Below are 14,796 nucleotides of genomic sequence, written 5' to 3'. Positions count from 1 at the left end.
CGGGTAGTGAGTCAAGGCCCTCTAGGCTAGGGGAAGCGCATGGCGGAACTGAAGGTACAGATAAAACTGGGACCGGGGCATGCAATATTCCAGCTGTAGATCCCGGAAGGACTAAAGGGACCCATCCCGTACTACATCCCCCAGGGTGGAGATGCCGATGGCATCCCACCCCCTAAAGCCCTGCAAGGCCGCCAGCTCCGGCAGGCGCCCGTTGTGCCAAAGGGGAGTCTCTCGTGTTAGGGTATCCCACCACCCCATTCGCTTCAATGACTGCCACCAAATTTGAAAGAGACATAGAGCATCGTGTGAAGGGTGTGAGACCCCATAAGGTGTCGCTCCAGCGCATAGGCCGGGTCCTCCCTGTCCCCATACCACCACTCATTTAGCACTAATAGATGTGAGGCCTGGTAGTATGAAAGAATATCTGATGTCGCCAGCCTGCCACAATAGGTGGAAAGAAAGCAAGTGTGCAACGCTACCCGCACCGCCCACCTCCCCTAAAGGAATTGCCCCAACACGGAATTCACCAGCCTAAACCATTTGGGCACTATCGGGTATGGGTGATTCTGCAGCTGGTACAGCAAGCGGGGGAGCGCAACCATTTTGAAGATTGCCCACCTGCCATATATTATTGAGTGTAAAATGGAGGTTGCCAGCAAGAGTTTTGTTTGGTGATAAATTATACAGCATATAGAATCTATACTTCAAATTTAAGATTCAGACTGTGACCATCAATAGCTGTATTAGTTTCAAATATTCAATAATTGGAGGAGGAGCTACGCTAGCAATCAAGATGGCCGCGTAAGCTCCCGGCTCCGTCGACCTCCGCCAGCATTTCGAATATCCTGCCATCAATCCTGAACTCGCACCAGATTCCCGTGTTCGTGAAGTTTTTCTGCTCCTAAAAGTGCAATCCCGAGTTTTCTATCTTATCGGATGACGATGATACGCCGTGTTTCCATTCTCGGCCTAACAACGTGTGGAAGCCGGGGCCTCGATTTCTAACCTATCCGGGTTGGAGTTGATCAACATCAGCCGCGGGACCTGGACTGAGCCCGGTCTCCCGAAGTGTGCTGTAAATTGTTGATTTTTGGTGACGATACTGTGAACGGTCTACACCGAGGACACACCAGCGTGCCGCACCGGCTGCCGTGGTCGGGGTTCCTGCGCCCGGAGACCCTGCTACCTTCCCGGGGTGGACGGGCTGGGGCCCTCGCTAACGGCGAAGGTGTTGATTTTGCAAGACGAGGAGCGCCCACTGTTGTCATCGGATTTGCGTGACCTGTCACCCCGGAGTAGCCGCCTCCGGGGTTCAAGTCCTGCTCTATCGCCTAGTGAGAGGGGATGGAGCAGACGGAAGGCACGCCATCGCTGCAGGCCATCATGGCCGCCATTGGGGCGCTCCATTCGCAAACCATCGCTGTGTTCCGGACACTGATTGTGAAAGTGGACGGCATCTTGGGACCGGATGACGATTCTTCGTTAAGTTTTCAGCTAGCTGTGGTACCAGCGGTGCACTGTACGCCTGAGATCGAGGACCCCGTGCGGAACCCGGATTTCCTGAGCTTCGTCGGTTCCCAATTAACAACCAGCAAGGCTGTGATTATCGGCAGCGTCCCCTGCTCGATCCTGCTGCCGCCTAATACATACATTGACGGTCTTCTGTGTTGTAACAATTTCCTCAGTGACTACTGGAGATACTCGCTATTCTTGAACACCTTTCCTCGCTCGATTAGTGGACATTGTGAACTTTTATCCTGTTATCGATCCTGCAGCACTGACATGAACTTTTATGAACGCTTTGCCTTTTCCAGCACGATGGCGGTTCGAGTAAAAAAGACTCTTACGAAAGACCGTACTGGCCAGGGCTGAACTTGACTGCCTGGGTTTGATAAAATAGATTTATTCCATGCCGGGATTGTGCCTATAATGTGATGGGAGTTGGGTGGTTATTTGCTAAACTCCCCCGATTGGTTTGTATATTTTGCTGAATATTGGTTTGACTAAGTCTCGGGGTGGTCGCTTCTGGCGGGGGGTACGGGAGACGGGGGGTGTATTTGCTTTCTCCTCCTCCACTTTATCTTCTTTCCTTCTTTTAGGGCAAGTTCTTGGGCGACAGGAACGCTGCTAGTGGGGTTAGGCCGTAGCCATTGCAGGGGTGCAGGGTGGGGGGTTAGGTTTTTTTTTTTTTGTTGCCATTGTTTTGTTCTATGGCTCCTTTTTTCTTTCCTTTTTCCTTTTCACGAGAGGTGGGCTGTTTATCCTTCACTGATTCTTTATTCATCTGGGTGTCTACACTGGCTTTAATTATCCTGTATCATTGAAGACGGGGTCTTGCGGTTGGGATTGTTCTAGATCGTCTGATATATTATTTATTCCTCTTTCTCCAATATGCGTAATTGAGATGACGTCCCATGTTCCCTTTACATTGAGTATTTGCCTGTATATTTCCCCCGCCCGTCCCTGTTCTGTATTTTATAGTATGACACCTGATATCTGTAATGCCTCCTGTTTTATTGCTAAAATAAAAAATATATACAAAAAAAAAATATTCAATAATTGGAGGTCCATGTATATAGCTACCACACTAGCTAGAGAAACAAAGACATGCAACACAAGGAGGTTTTTATAGCAAAAATGTTATTATTTGTTCTAGAGTCATAAGGGTTCTTGATCAGTCATGAGAATTAAATCGCCCCCTGCCCATCTGCAGCTCAACGGCCACCGGCTAATGATCTGAAAACCCCCGGGGGAGGATCTCAGCGGAAACCACATTTGCAACAGTCGCCCGGGGAACAAATACACAGTCAATCCTAGAGAATGACTTGCGGACCACCGAGAGGTACGTAAACTCCCTCCTGTCCCCATGAATGTGCCGCCAGGTGTCCACCATATCAAGGCTTGTAACTAATGAGTGTGGTTCTGTGGGCTGAGTGCCACCCCGGCCCCCACCAGGCCTGTTCCTGTCCCTCCCCACATCCTGCACATCATTCCAGTCTCCACCCACCACTGAAGCCACGTCCGGCATGTCAGCCCACAAGGTAAGTAGCCGCTCTACCAAAGACCACTGTAACGGGGGCGGGGGGGCATATACACAGCCCAACACTATGGGGTCCACCCCAATCGTGCCTCGGTGAAAAAGATACCACCACCTGCGTATCCAGCCATTGCCGCTTATGTACGTATGAGACCCTGCAGATGAGTTTCTTGTAAGAAAAAGATGTCGGCTCTGGCCCTCTTAGCCTGGCGCAGGACAGCCCCACGCTTAATTTTGTCCAGTCCCCGCGCACGTTCCAGCTGACAATGCAGAGGGTACCAGGGGACACCTGCCCAACTACAGTACCACTAGCCATCGAGCAGCATGAAGGGACATTGCACGGAAAAGGAGCCCCGACGGGGTTTGTGTGTCTTAATGAACCCAGTGAGATGGCACAACTCCTACCCCCAAACGAACCCCCTCCCCATAAAAAACTCCCACCCAATATCTCAAAAACGCTGAAGTACATGTCGCGGCTGGGTGAGCACCGAGCCCCCAAAGGGGGGACACGGGCCACCCCAGCCAATGGATCCCCAACTTCCAGCCCATGTCATCCAGGCCCACACCCCACAAGTGCTAGAACTGTCGGGATTCAGCCTCCGTAAGAGCTCCCTCCATACAGCTTAAATCAATCATGCTCACACTCCCATTAGAGGAACATCCCTGCACCACCCACCCCCAGCAGTTACGGGTCCAGTGTCCAAGGCTGGGAAGCCGGATCTCCCTGTGAGGAGGCACTACAGGGCAGAGAGCGCCTCTGGGATCAAAATCTTCTGTGCCCCCTCCAGCTCTGTCCCCGTGAACTTCGACGTCGCCTCACTCAGGGAAGAATTTGAATGCAGCCCGGGCGGTGGTAGGCACCCTCACCCGCACGGTTTCATCTGTCCACTTGAACACCTCCTCCAGGGTGTCGAAGAAATGGGTGCGAGATTGGTACACCACCCGCAGGTGAGCTGGGAACAATAAGGCGTACTGGAGCTTGAGGTCCCACAGTCTGGCTTACGCTGCCATAAACGATTGGCGTTGCTGCTGCACGTGTCACGTTAAATCCGGGAACACCAGGATAAGATGATTATCGTAGAGCAAAGGTTCTTAGGCGCGGGCCTGTGTCAGGACGGCATCGCGGTCAAGATAGTTCAAGAAACGCGCGATCACTGGTCGTGGGCGAGCCCCCACTGCCGGTTTCTGGGCGAGCGCTCCATGGGCCCGGTCCACGGCGTAGCAGTGGGACAGGACGTCCGGGGGGAGCCAGCCCTCCAGCCATTGTGTGAGGAATATTTCCATATTCCCAGTCTCACAACCCTCTGTGAAATTCGACAAAGCACAGGTTGTTCCGCCGGGCCCGTCCTTCAGCATCTTCAACACGGAGCGCCAAGTCCTTCTGGGCGTTTTCCATGCTCGCCGCCTTCTGCTTGAGGACTGTAACATCGTCTTCCACCCCTGATATGTGGGTCTCCGCCTCCGTGATGCGGGCAACTGCATTCCGTAGGTCCTGCCGTATTAATCACATCCGAGCCCACCGCACCAATTTTGGTATCCAGCATGTCTCTGGATTGAGTGATTGCCGCCATCAGAGCCGCATTGTCCGGTACGACCCTCTGGGGGCTCCAGGCGGCTCCCCCCGTCGCTCCCGGGCAGGTAAACTTGTCGATGGGCCCATGTTTAGCAGCTCCACCACCGCCCTTGTCTCTCGTCATGGTGGTCCCCGACGGGCCCCAGTCTATCTAGGCTAGGCATTGACCCAAGTGTCCCCTCAGCACAGGCAGGAACCCAGCAAGTCGGTCCGGCTCACAATCCAAAGGGGAAGGCACCCCGATCCGGGGCCCGCAATCCACCAGTATAGGCCTTAGTTAGTGAGTGGCCCCCCGCCAACAGCAGAGATCTGGGCAACCTGCCCGCCGATGTCGCCGAGCACCCAGGCGACGAGGCCCCGCCGACCCCAGGGCCCCCAACTGCCTGCTCGACTGCTGGTGTCTTCCCCCCGGTCTGACCATGTAGGCACAGAGCCGTCTCCTCTCACTTCCCCCGGGGCGCGACCCGGTGCAACCGCCGACCACGGGCCCTGTCGCCACAGTCAGATCAGGGGGCCTCCTCCAAGTCAGGCCCACCAGCTAATGTCCGTGCCCGGGGCCCACACAGCAGAAAAGTTCAACACAGATCCGACATCTTCGCCCTGCGGCTGCGCTGTCCCTCCGGGCCCCTCTCCTGTCACCGGCCCGTCATGGGGCACCTTCCCTGGGCCACGCGCCAGGCCAACCTCCACTCAGGCCCAGGAGACCCCCAAGGCAGGAGCACCGAAGGGCCGGTTCACTGCCTCCACCGCAGGCCCCCGGGGGTCGAGGAGAGACCAGTCAGCATAATTAAGGCCTCCCAAGCCCCCCACACGGCCCGATACAGCCGCCGGTCCCCGGGTAGAGGCACAAGTCCGAGGGGGGGCCTCCCACTCTCAACTGTCGCCGCCCCTCAGCAATGGCCAAATGTCCGGGAGGAGGGCACTCCAGCGGCCCCAGAAACCGGCCACTCTCCTGGGCGCGGTGAGCGGGCGCACCCAAGCCTCCCCCCGGGCCGGGCCGCCCCCTTCTCCCAACTCCTCACCAGAGATCACCGCCTGGACCCCGGGGCCGATCCGCCCCGCGAAGACCGCCGCCACCACCACTGGGCAATCGGGGCTGCCGCCGCAGGCTCCCACGGGCGGCCGCGCAGCTTGCGCCACTCCCAGGGCTCGCCAAACACCACGCCCTGGCTCTGCCACCAGACACCAGGCTGCGCCTCGTGGACGCGGCGGCCTCAGCTTTCAGCCGCTCCAGACACTGCGGCCGCTCACCGGACTGCCCCCGCAGGTTAGTGGTGCCAAGATGCCCCCTCAAGGACTGCTCAAAGGTCCGAGGAAGCCAGGATCATTGTAGGATTGATTTCGGGCAGGACGGAGTTGACTAGCACATGTCCGCCATGATGGCCTGCCAAGCCACGCCCCGACCCATGTCTTTTGAAAATTTTAGAGCTGATTTTGCTATGCCCAAAACCGAGCGGCATCCTTACCAACAGATATGGCATTGGGTGATGCAACCCCAGATGCGTCAAGGAGCTGAGATAAGGCTTACCCCCTACGAATGATGGTTATCCTCCAAGCAATCCACCAAACGACTCATCACAGAACTCTATATTTATATTTATAAAGTTATATATAGCGCGAACCTGATCCACTTCTTACACCCCCGGAACAAGAGATCAAGTCCACAGGACAGAAAAGGTGGGAGGCAGAGCTGGGGCGGACATTGACCCAGAAAGAATGGAGCAACATCCATTATAGGGACAGCCACTCAGCGTGCAACGTCTCTAGCGTAGAGTCTGCTACCAAGATAGCGACATACTAGTACCTCACCCATCATAGGCAGCACAAGAGCGATACCAATTGCTCCTCGAGTTGTTAGAGGGGGTGTGGAGATGTCGGCATCCTGCTGCACATGTCCCATTCTTAAGTCTTACTGGACACAGGTCCTGGATGAAATAGACCTCCACTTCGATACTAGTATCCTACGATTTCCGGCTTACACCATCTTAGGCATCTCTGATACTTACATTTCCCCTCAAATCACACCAAGGGAGGCAGATGGGTATCGCCCTGGGGGTGGCTCTACAGAATATACTGTTAACATGGGGCTTGGATAGGGCACCTTCTATACAGGGGTGGCTGCACATGTTATGGTACGTATTGGGTAGTGAGCGCATCTCCTTCTCTCTCTCTCCAGGGTGATGGTGCCTCCTTTCCGGATCTGTGGCGCCTTTTCATCGCCCTCCTATGCTCCGAATGTCACAAACTCACTTGTCCTAGGTACATGCGCCTCTTGCGACTTACTGCACTATTTCAGGATTCCATCCAGCCCCAGGGCCGCGGATTTGCTTCCTGTCGGCCTCAGATACTTCCTTGGTAACAACAGGGGTGAGGGGAGGGAGGGGTAGCAGGGAGAGGGTGGGGGCAGGGGGGGGGGGGTTGTTTTTTCTTGACTGTTCTGAATACATTATGTAGCGTTTTAATTGCTTGTGGCCCATGAATTGAGCATCATTGCATGATGCATTTTATTTTGTCCTTCTTGTCTTTAAAAACAATAAAAAGATTTAAACCTTTAAAATGACAGTAAAAAATGACAGTATTTAAGCAAACAGAAAAGCACAAATATCCACTGCAGTTGCATCCAGACTACTCAACAGAGGACACGTGCTTCTCGGCTTCCTAGCAGGAAGATTATTACAGAGAAATGATGACTTCCTAAACATGTACAGAAATGACTAACACTGTCATAATGTTAAATCACTCAAATTGAAAAAAGTCTCAGAACACTGGTAAACCAACACTGCGTGTAGCTGTGCCCTTCTTCCTAGTCCCTGCTCTATGTATGGACATATGATCATCCCTATGCATGGACCAGTGTCCAGTATAATTGCCATCGAATAAAATGTGCAGTATATATATATATATATATATATATATATATATATATATATATATATATATATATATATATATATACATATGAATATGTATGTGTATGTGGGATAAGTAAGTTGTTCCTACTGCTATATTTTGTTGCACTCATTAGGAGTTAGTTATATTGCACTGTTGTTAATTAAACATAATTTTAAGAAGGGTGCATGCGCCCTGTTACAAAACACAAGAACAACCTGTTCTGCAAAGATTTAGTAATGGGCACATCCACCCATCACTTCTTCCCACTCTGCTTAAAAAAATAGCTTTACGTTTTTTTTTTGTTTACTACACAAATCTAGGTTGTCTGACAGCAGACCTTGTAGCAGAAACTGGTAGGCTCAGGGAGTCACATGAGAAGCTCCAAAATCAGGGGGGCCGTAAAAGAGTGAGATTCCTGGATAATTGGTCACTTTGCCCTGGCCGTACAATTTACCATTGGTAAACTTCGCCCATGCTTTCTAAATTCAGCCATGGACTGTACCCAAATCATGACACCCTCTAAGTCTAAACCTCCAGCCCCTTTTATGTTCAGTCTGGCAAACTCTGGGTGCCCCCTTCCCCTCCTTTGCACATGCATTCAGTGGTTCTGCCTTATTTCTCCTGTCGTTCTCCAACACCTAGGCAGCCCCCTCCTGTACTCCTGCAAAATTTCAAACCCCCTCCAGTCCATTGTTGTGTCCAGGTGCCCCCTTCTGTATTGTTGTCCTGTGAGCACATCGCTAATGTGCATATATTAACACTAGTTCTGAGGCCCGCGTTTCGTTGAAGTGGACTAGCAGAGTAGTGGGCTCCCATTCAAATATGAACCCCCTGCTGAGACTCATATTGTCATTTTGTTTTTTAAACATCTTTTTGTTTAATAGAATAACATGTTACAGCATATAAAATGACATTTATTATTCATGAACAGTCAAGACAGTAATAGACATCCCCTGAGTCTATCATTTACATTGTTTATATATTTATTTATTTATTTACTGGCATTTGTAGAGCGCAACCAAATACCCGTGGGTGTCTCGGCGCTAGACTGCAGTAGTGTCTATCCTTAGAAGTAGGTACGGTGGGCTGAGTATATGAGTTACTGGTCAAATAACCACGTTTTTAGTTGTCTCCTGAACTGTAGGAGTGTTGAGCTGGATTTAACGTAGTAAGGTAGGGAATTCCAGATCTTAGAGGCTGCAGCAAGAAAGCGACGGTCGCCCCAAGTAGCTGTTCTGCTGCGTGGAGTAATTAGTTGATTAAGTGTAGAGGAGCGGAGTGTTCTGACTGGATTGTAGGGTTTTAATTGATCTTTAAGGAAGCGAGGCCCCTGGTCCTGCATTACTTTGTAAACTATACACATGGCTTTAAACGTTATCCTGTTTTGGATAGAAAGCCAGTGATAGGTTCTCAGAGTGTCTGAGATGGGGGCGAATTTGGGTTTTTTGGATAGCAGGCGTGCAGCCGCGTTTTGTACAGTCTGAAGTTTTTTTGTGACTCTTTTTTGTGCATTTAGAAGGAGGCCGTTGCAATAGTCTAGGGAGGTAAGAACCAATGATGTAACCAGGGTCTTGGCGGCCGCATCAGGTAGAAAAGGCAGGATTTTCCTAATCATCCTAAGTTTGAAATGGGCCGTGGAAGCTACCTTATTGGCATGGGTCATAAAGTTGAGTTGGTCATCAAACATGACTCCCAGATTTCTGACCTTGGAGGAGGGACAAGGTGGGGTGCCAAAAGTTGATGGCCACCAGGCTGTGGGCCAAGATGGTGAGAGCTTGCCAAAGATGACCACCTCCGTTTTGTCGGAGTTTAGCTTTAGGCAGTTACCTGCCATCCATTCACCTATCGCCGTCATGCCAGCTTGGAACCGTTCGGCCACCTCCTGACCATCACCCTTGATGGCCAGCACCAGCTGCGTGTCGTCGGCGTATGAGGTTAGGCTCATCCCATGTGCTTTGATGACACTAGCAAGGTCCGACACGTAGATGTTGAAAAGTGTCGGACTTAGGGATGAGCCTTGAGGAACCCCACACGGTAACGACCGGCTGGCAGATTGGAATGGGCCTAATGTGACCGCCTGGGATCTGTTAGCCAGGAAGGAGATCAGTAGATTTTTCGCAGTGGACTGGATGCCCATTTTTTCGACACGGTTTACCAAGGTCTTGTGGTCAACCGTGTCGAATGCTGCAGAAAGATCTAGGAGCACCAGCAGGGCTGACCCTCCCTGGTCCCGGATGGTTCTAATATCATCCGCTGCCTTAATGAGAGCGGTTTCCGTCCCGTGATATTTGCGGAACCCAAACTGGGTGTCATCAAGCAGGTTATTTCTCTCTATGTGGTCAGTTAGCTGTTGGTTCATAGCTTTCTCCGTGATTTTAGCTAAAAAAGGGAGACTTGCTATAGGCCGATAATTTTTCAGCTCTTGTCTGTCTAGATTGACTTTTTTTAGTAAGGGCTTAATCAGTGTATTTTTCAGGGCATCCGGGTAAAACCCGGAGCTCAGTATTGAGTTGCAGACATGGGTGATGACAGGAATAATGGTATCTGAGACCGAGGTTAACACAGAAGTGGGGCAAGGGTCCAAAGCTGATCCAGATTTAACTGTATTCAGTATGGTCCTAGTTTGATCGGTGGTTAGGGGAGTAAAGCTCGTCAGGGGATTGCTCAGGGTGGTCAGAGGAAGGGGGGTGAGGGTAGTGCTTGATTCAGAAGTGAACGCTTGGTATATATTATTTACCTTCACAAAGAAAAACTCAGATAAAGCATCGCATAATGATTGCGAGGGTGAAGGTGTTAAATCTGGTGTGTTACCTGATAATGTTTTAGCTATATTGTATAGCTGTTTACTGGAGTTTTTTGCTAGTTCTATATGTTTAGAGAAGAAGAGCTTTTTTGCTGCTGTTATCATGGATTTATAAGTGGCTAGGGCCTCTTTGTATTTATCCTTACTTTCGCTATCATAATCTCGTCGCCAATGCCTTTGCTTGTTCCTTGTTAGTTGTTTTTGTGTTTTTAATTCTTTAGTGTACCATTGGGCAGACGGAGTACTCCTGTTTCTCGAATGGGATTTAGTTGGTACTAATTGCGAAGTGGCGACACTCAGCCATTCATGGAATTGATGTGTGGCAACACTAGGATCGTTGGATAGGTCCGGTTTGAGTTTAGTTAATAGTATGTTTAAGCTATCGTAATTTAAATCCTTCCAAGCTTTGAAAGGACCAGTCTTAAGATGAGGGATCTTTTTACTCAGCGAGTCTTTGGTGGTCATGCTAAAGAATATGGCCGAGTGGTCTGTCCATGTCATCGGGAGAATGTCGGTCACATGTAGATTTTCGATGTTAGTGAATATGCCATCTAACGTATGTCCTGCTTGATGGGTAGGGGCGTCAACCAATTGCCTGAGACCAATTAATTCTAGGTCTGACGTGAGGGAGATAGTATCATTATCATAGTTTTGTTCGAGGTAGAAATTAAAATCGCCCATAACCGTGATGGACTCATCTGTGGCTATAGATTCAGTTATCATCCCCAGGTTGGTCAGGAACGCAGCTCTGGACCCCGGAGGTCGGTATAAGAGCACTCCCTTAAAACTGAAGGAAGGAGAGAATTTTATAATAAAATGTAGGGCTTCACATGACAAAGCTGGGATGGGGGAGGTACGAATTTCAAAATGATTTTTAATTATAATGGCCAGACCTCCACCTCTGTTTTTCACCCTGTCCTGCCTATGGACAATGTAACCAGGTGGAACTGCCGTGACCAGGTCTGGGGCAGATGCCTCATCGGTCCATGTTTCAGTTACGTACAGTGCATCAAGATTGTGATCAGTGATAAGGTCGGCGATCTCTTGGCGGTGTTTAGGCAAGGATCGCGCATTGATGAGGGCCATGGTAATATGATTCTCCTTAATGCGCTTAGTGGCAGGAGTAGTAATGGTACTGTTGGTTAAGTGGATGAGGGTATTGCAATGGGGACAGTTAAGGTTGGTACCTGTGGGCATGAGTGCCGGGTCAATGATGGAGCAGCGGGAGGCGGGCTTAGGGCGGAGTTGCAGCAAGGAGCTCCGCTGATAAGGTAAGGGACAAGCAGGGGTCGTGGCCCTGGGCCCGGTCCCGGCGCGGACGGGCGCAGACGGGCTTACCTCTGGCGCGCCGTCGGCGCGCCCGCTGCGCTCGTCCGCTGCGCGGACGGGAAGCCTTCTTCTTATATCCGGTGTGAGGAGGGTGGGAAGCGTCCTGCATCTCGAGCGCCACCCCTCCCTTACCCAAGATGGCCGAACCCTTCTCTCCAGGCGCCCCGGATACAAATGCGCTCTGGGAGTCGGTTCGAGTGGCCAGGGATCCGAGAAGTTTTTAGTCAACTACCAAATTAAATCCCTATATTGCAAGAGGTATTTGAACGTGTGCAGCAAGTTTTTTAAAATCAAATTCACAACACAGTAAAATACAAATAGTGAAAGTGCAAGGTGCAGAGTTAAAATTATAGCACAGCGCCCCCGGCTTCCGCCTCAGGGGATAGACATCGGTTGAGTCAGCGAAGCAGCGCTGCTTACCGGTTTAAATAGCAGGGAGGGCGGGAAGCGTCCTGCATCTCGAGCGCCACCCCTCCCTCACCCAAGATGGCCGAACCCTTCTCTCCAGGCGCCCCTGCCTATACGTTGTCGTCCATTATGTCCTCAAGCCGACCAGGGGGAATTACTATGTGTAAGTAGAGGGATGCATGTATTTCCTATGTGTATGTTACGTTACCCCACACTTTGTTCCATTTCAGTGGGCATCCCCTTAGTCCAAAGATGGCTTTCTCAGCCAACATGCACCAGTCCATGTCTCGCCTCCACTCCTCTAACGTCGGAGGATCTGATGCTCCCCATTTGCCAGCAATGTTTAGTTTTGCAATTGCCATCACCAACGTCATCCAAACCAGCTCCATGCGGGTGGTATCTGTCGCTTCCCCACACATCCACACATTTAATAGGCACATCTGTAAAGGCACGTCTGTAAAGCGATATTCTTCCCGCGAACTTGCCGTACTCTAATACCACCCCTTCCCAATATTGTTGGATTACTGGGCATTCCCATAGCATACAATAGAATGTGCCTACTTAGGCGCATAAACGGTTACAATAAGCATTCCCCTTTTTTCTCATTTTGACCAGTGTATCACATGAATAGTATGGTCTATGGAGTATTTTAAGCTGTATTAGCCGAAGGTGCGCAGTGATGGCAACTTCAAGGGGGGAAGAAAGCACGTCTTGCCATTTCCCATCATCCAGATTCCCTATGTCTGCTTGCCACTGTGAGCGGAGTTGTGTGAGTGGGGTCTGACAGATTATTGATCATTTTTTGATTAGTCATGGAGATGGCTTTGCAAGTCATGTATTCTATCAGTAGTCTATCTTTCAGCGGGCAGGCCTCCGGGAGGTCTTGATCGGTTGGAATGGCTCCCTTCAAGGCTTGACGTATTTGTAAGTATATATACATATATATATATGCTTCAAATGAAGACATTTCATTTGCAGCTCCGTGAATTTGAGCATTTTTCCCATGACCCACAGGTCACCTACCCTTGAAATGCCTATGGTGTCCCAGTTGTCAAATCTCGCACTGAGCCAAATCTTCCCAGTGTCTCGGCCTCCCAAAGGGACTTTGCCACTGGATTCAGGCAAGCCGGGCTGAAGAAGGCTGCAATGCCAGAAACCGGTCCTCGGAAGCTTGTTTCCGGTCCAGGGAAGACATGGCTTGGCAGTTCGGGCTGGACTGTTCCCATGAGGCACAGGGTCAGACTGATTTGCATATAGCCATGTCTGTGGGCTAATGAACGGTGATGGATTAAACCCAGATCTTTTGACTGGGTGTGAGTGTTTGATTGGTTCAGATACTCCGTCCATCACCACCCCCTTTTGTATCCCAAAGGGGGGTAGCGTGCATCACTTTATTGTGCCACCCCAGTTTTTTAGTCATCTGATGCCAGAGGAGAACTCTTTGCGCCGTTGGGCCCATCGTACCATCCCCTGACCAGTTTAATCGCGATGGGGGGGGTTGCCTGTCTCACTATAGTGTCCTGATTTCACCTTCTATCGTGTTAAAATAGTTGTTGGGGATTGTGTATGCCAAATTGTGTAGGAGTTGAGGAATCTGGGAAGCGCCATCATTTTGAAGAGGGCCACCCGGTCCAGGAGGGACAGGGGTAGCGACCTCCAATGTCGCACATCATTCTGTAGGCGTGCGAGTGGTGGACCCATGAGGTTATGTGTAAAGAAGAGGCTGGGATCGCCTGTCCCATATATCCCCAAGTATCAGAAGCCCTCCGTCACTATTGTTATCTTGCAATTTGGAGGCAAGCTTGGAGCGGGCCCATGCAGTAAGTAAACTACTGATTTCGACCAGTTCGTGGAGTATCCTGAATATCTCCCAAAGGTGTTGCATATGTGGAGAATCCTGTTGATAGAGGCCCGGGGAGATGCCCTGTATATGAGAACATTGTCCGCGTATAAGGATATTTTGTCTTCCCAACCCTCTGGCCATTTTAATCCACGGACCAATGGGTCCCCACGAATCCAGGTTGCCAAGGACTCTAGGACTATTGCGAATAGTATAGGTGACAGGGGGCATCCCTGCCTCGTTCCCCGCCTGAGAGAAAAGGTCTGGGGAAGTGAGACCTTTTACCACTATATTGCGCCAACAGGTCGGTGTATAACAGACAGACCCATGCCAGAAAATGAGGCCCACATTCCATTTGTTCGAGCACCGTTAACACATACGGTCATTCAATTGTGTCAAAGGCCATGCGGGCTTAAAGAGACAGTATGGCAGTACTTTCTTTAATCATGTCTCCTCAACCCAGTACACTATGTTGGTGACGCAGGTTACGGGCTGTATTTCGTCCCGGCAAGAACCCTAATTGATCAGGGTGCACTAGTTTGGTGACAACCTGTAGCTACCGCTTTGCCAGTATTTTAGCCAGTAATTTTAACCTCTGCGTTAAGTAGGGAAATAGGTCAATAGGAACCCCTGTTCCCCACTGGATTCCCCTTTTTATGTATCACTACAATGGAGGCCAATCTCTGGTTTCTGAGCAAACTGCCCCACTGCTTACTTTAGAGATACATTTGTTGTAAATGTGGGTTTACCTTAGAGGCTACAAGTTTATTGAATTCGATGGGCAGGCCGTTGGGCCACATCGCCTTCCCAAGTGGTATACTACGGATAGCTGACGCGATTTCGGCGTCTGTAGGGTGAGCCTCGAGCACTTGCTGTTCCTCCAAGAAGAGTTTAGGCATATGGAGATCTCCCAG

At 50.6% G+C, this 14,796-nt stretch overlaps 1 protein-coding gene across 7 annotated transcripts in view; it reads left to right on the top strand.

Moving 5' to 3' along the window:
- The window catches only part of LOC144822239 (caspase-1-like), a 415,881-nt gene that overhangs the window by 381,497 nt on the left and 19,588 nt on the right, over positions 1–14,796 (top strand). Inside the window, exon 8 of one of the 7 annotated variants that reach the window (XR_013608589.1) lies at positions 2,657–2,842. The exons of the other annotated variants lie outside the window; for them this stretch is intronic. The gene's annotated coding sequence lies outside the window, so the exon portion shown is untranslated. The remainder of the gene's footprint in view (positions 1–2,656; positions 2,843–14,796) is intronic. 7 annotated transcript variants of the gene reach the window in all.

This window comes from Lissotriton helveticus, chromosome 3_1 (genome assembly GCF_964261635.1).
Source record: "Lissotriton helveticus chromosome 3_1, aLisHel1.1, whole genome shotgun sequence".
Classification (NCBI taxonomy): Eukaryota; Metazoa; Chordata; class Amphibia; order Caudata; family Salamandridae; genus Lissotriton; species Lissotriton helveticus.
This window is presented reverse-complemented; position numbering and strand designations above follow the sequence as displayed.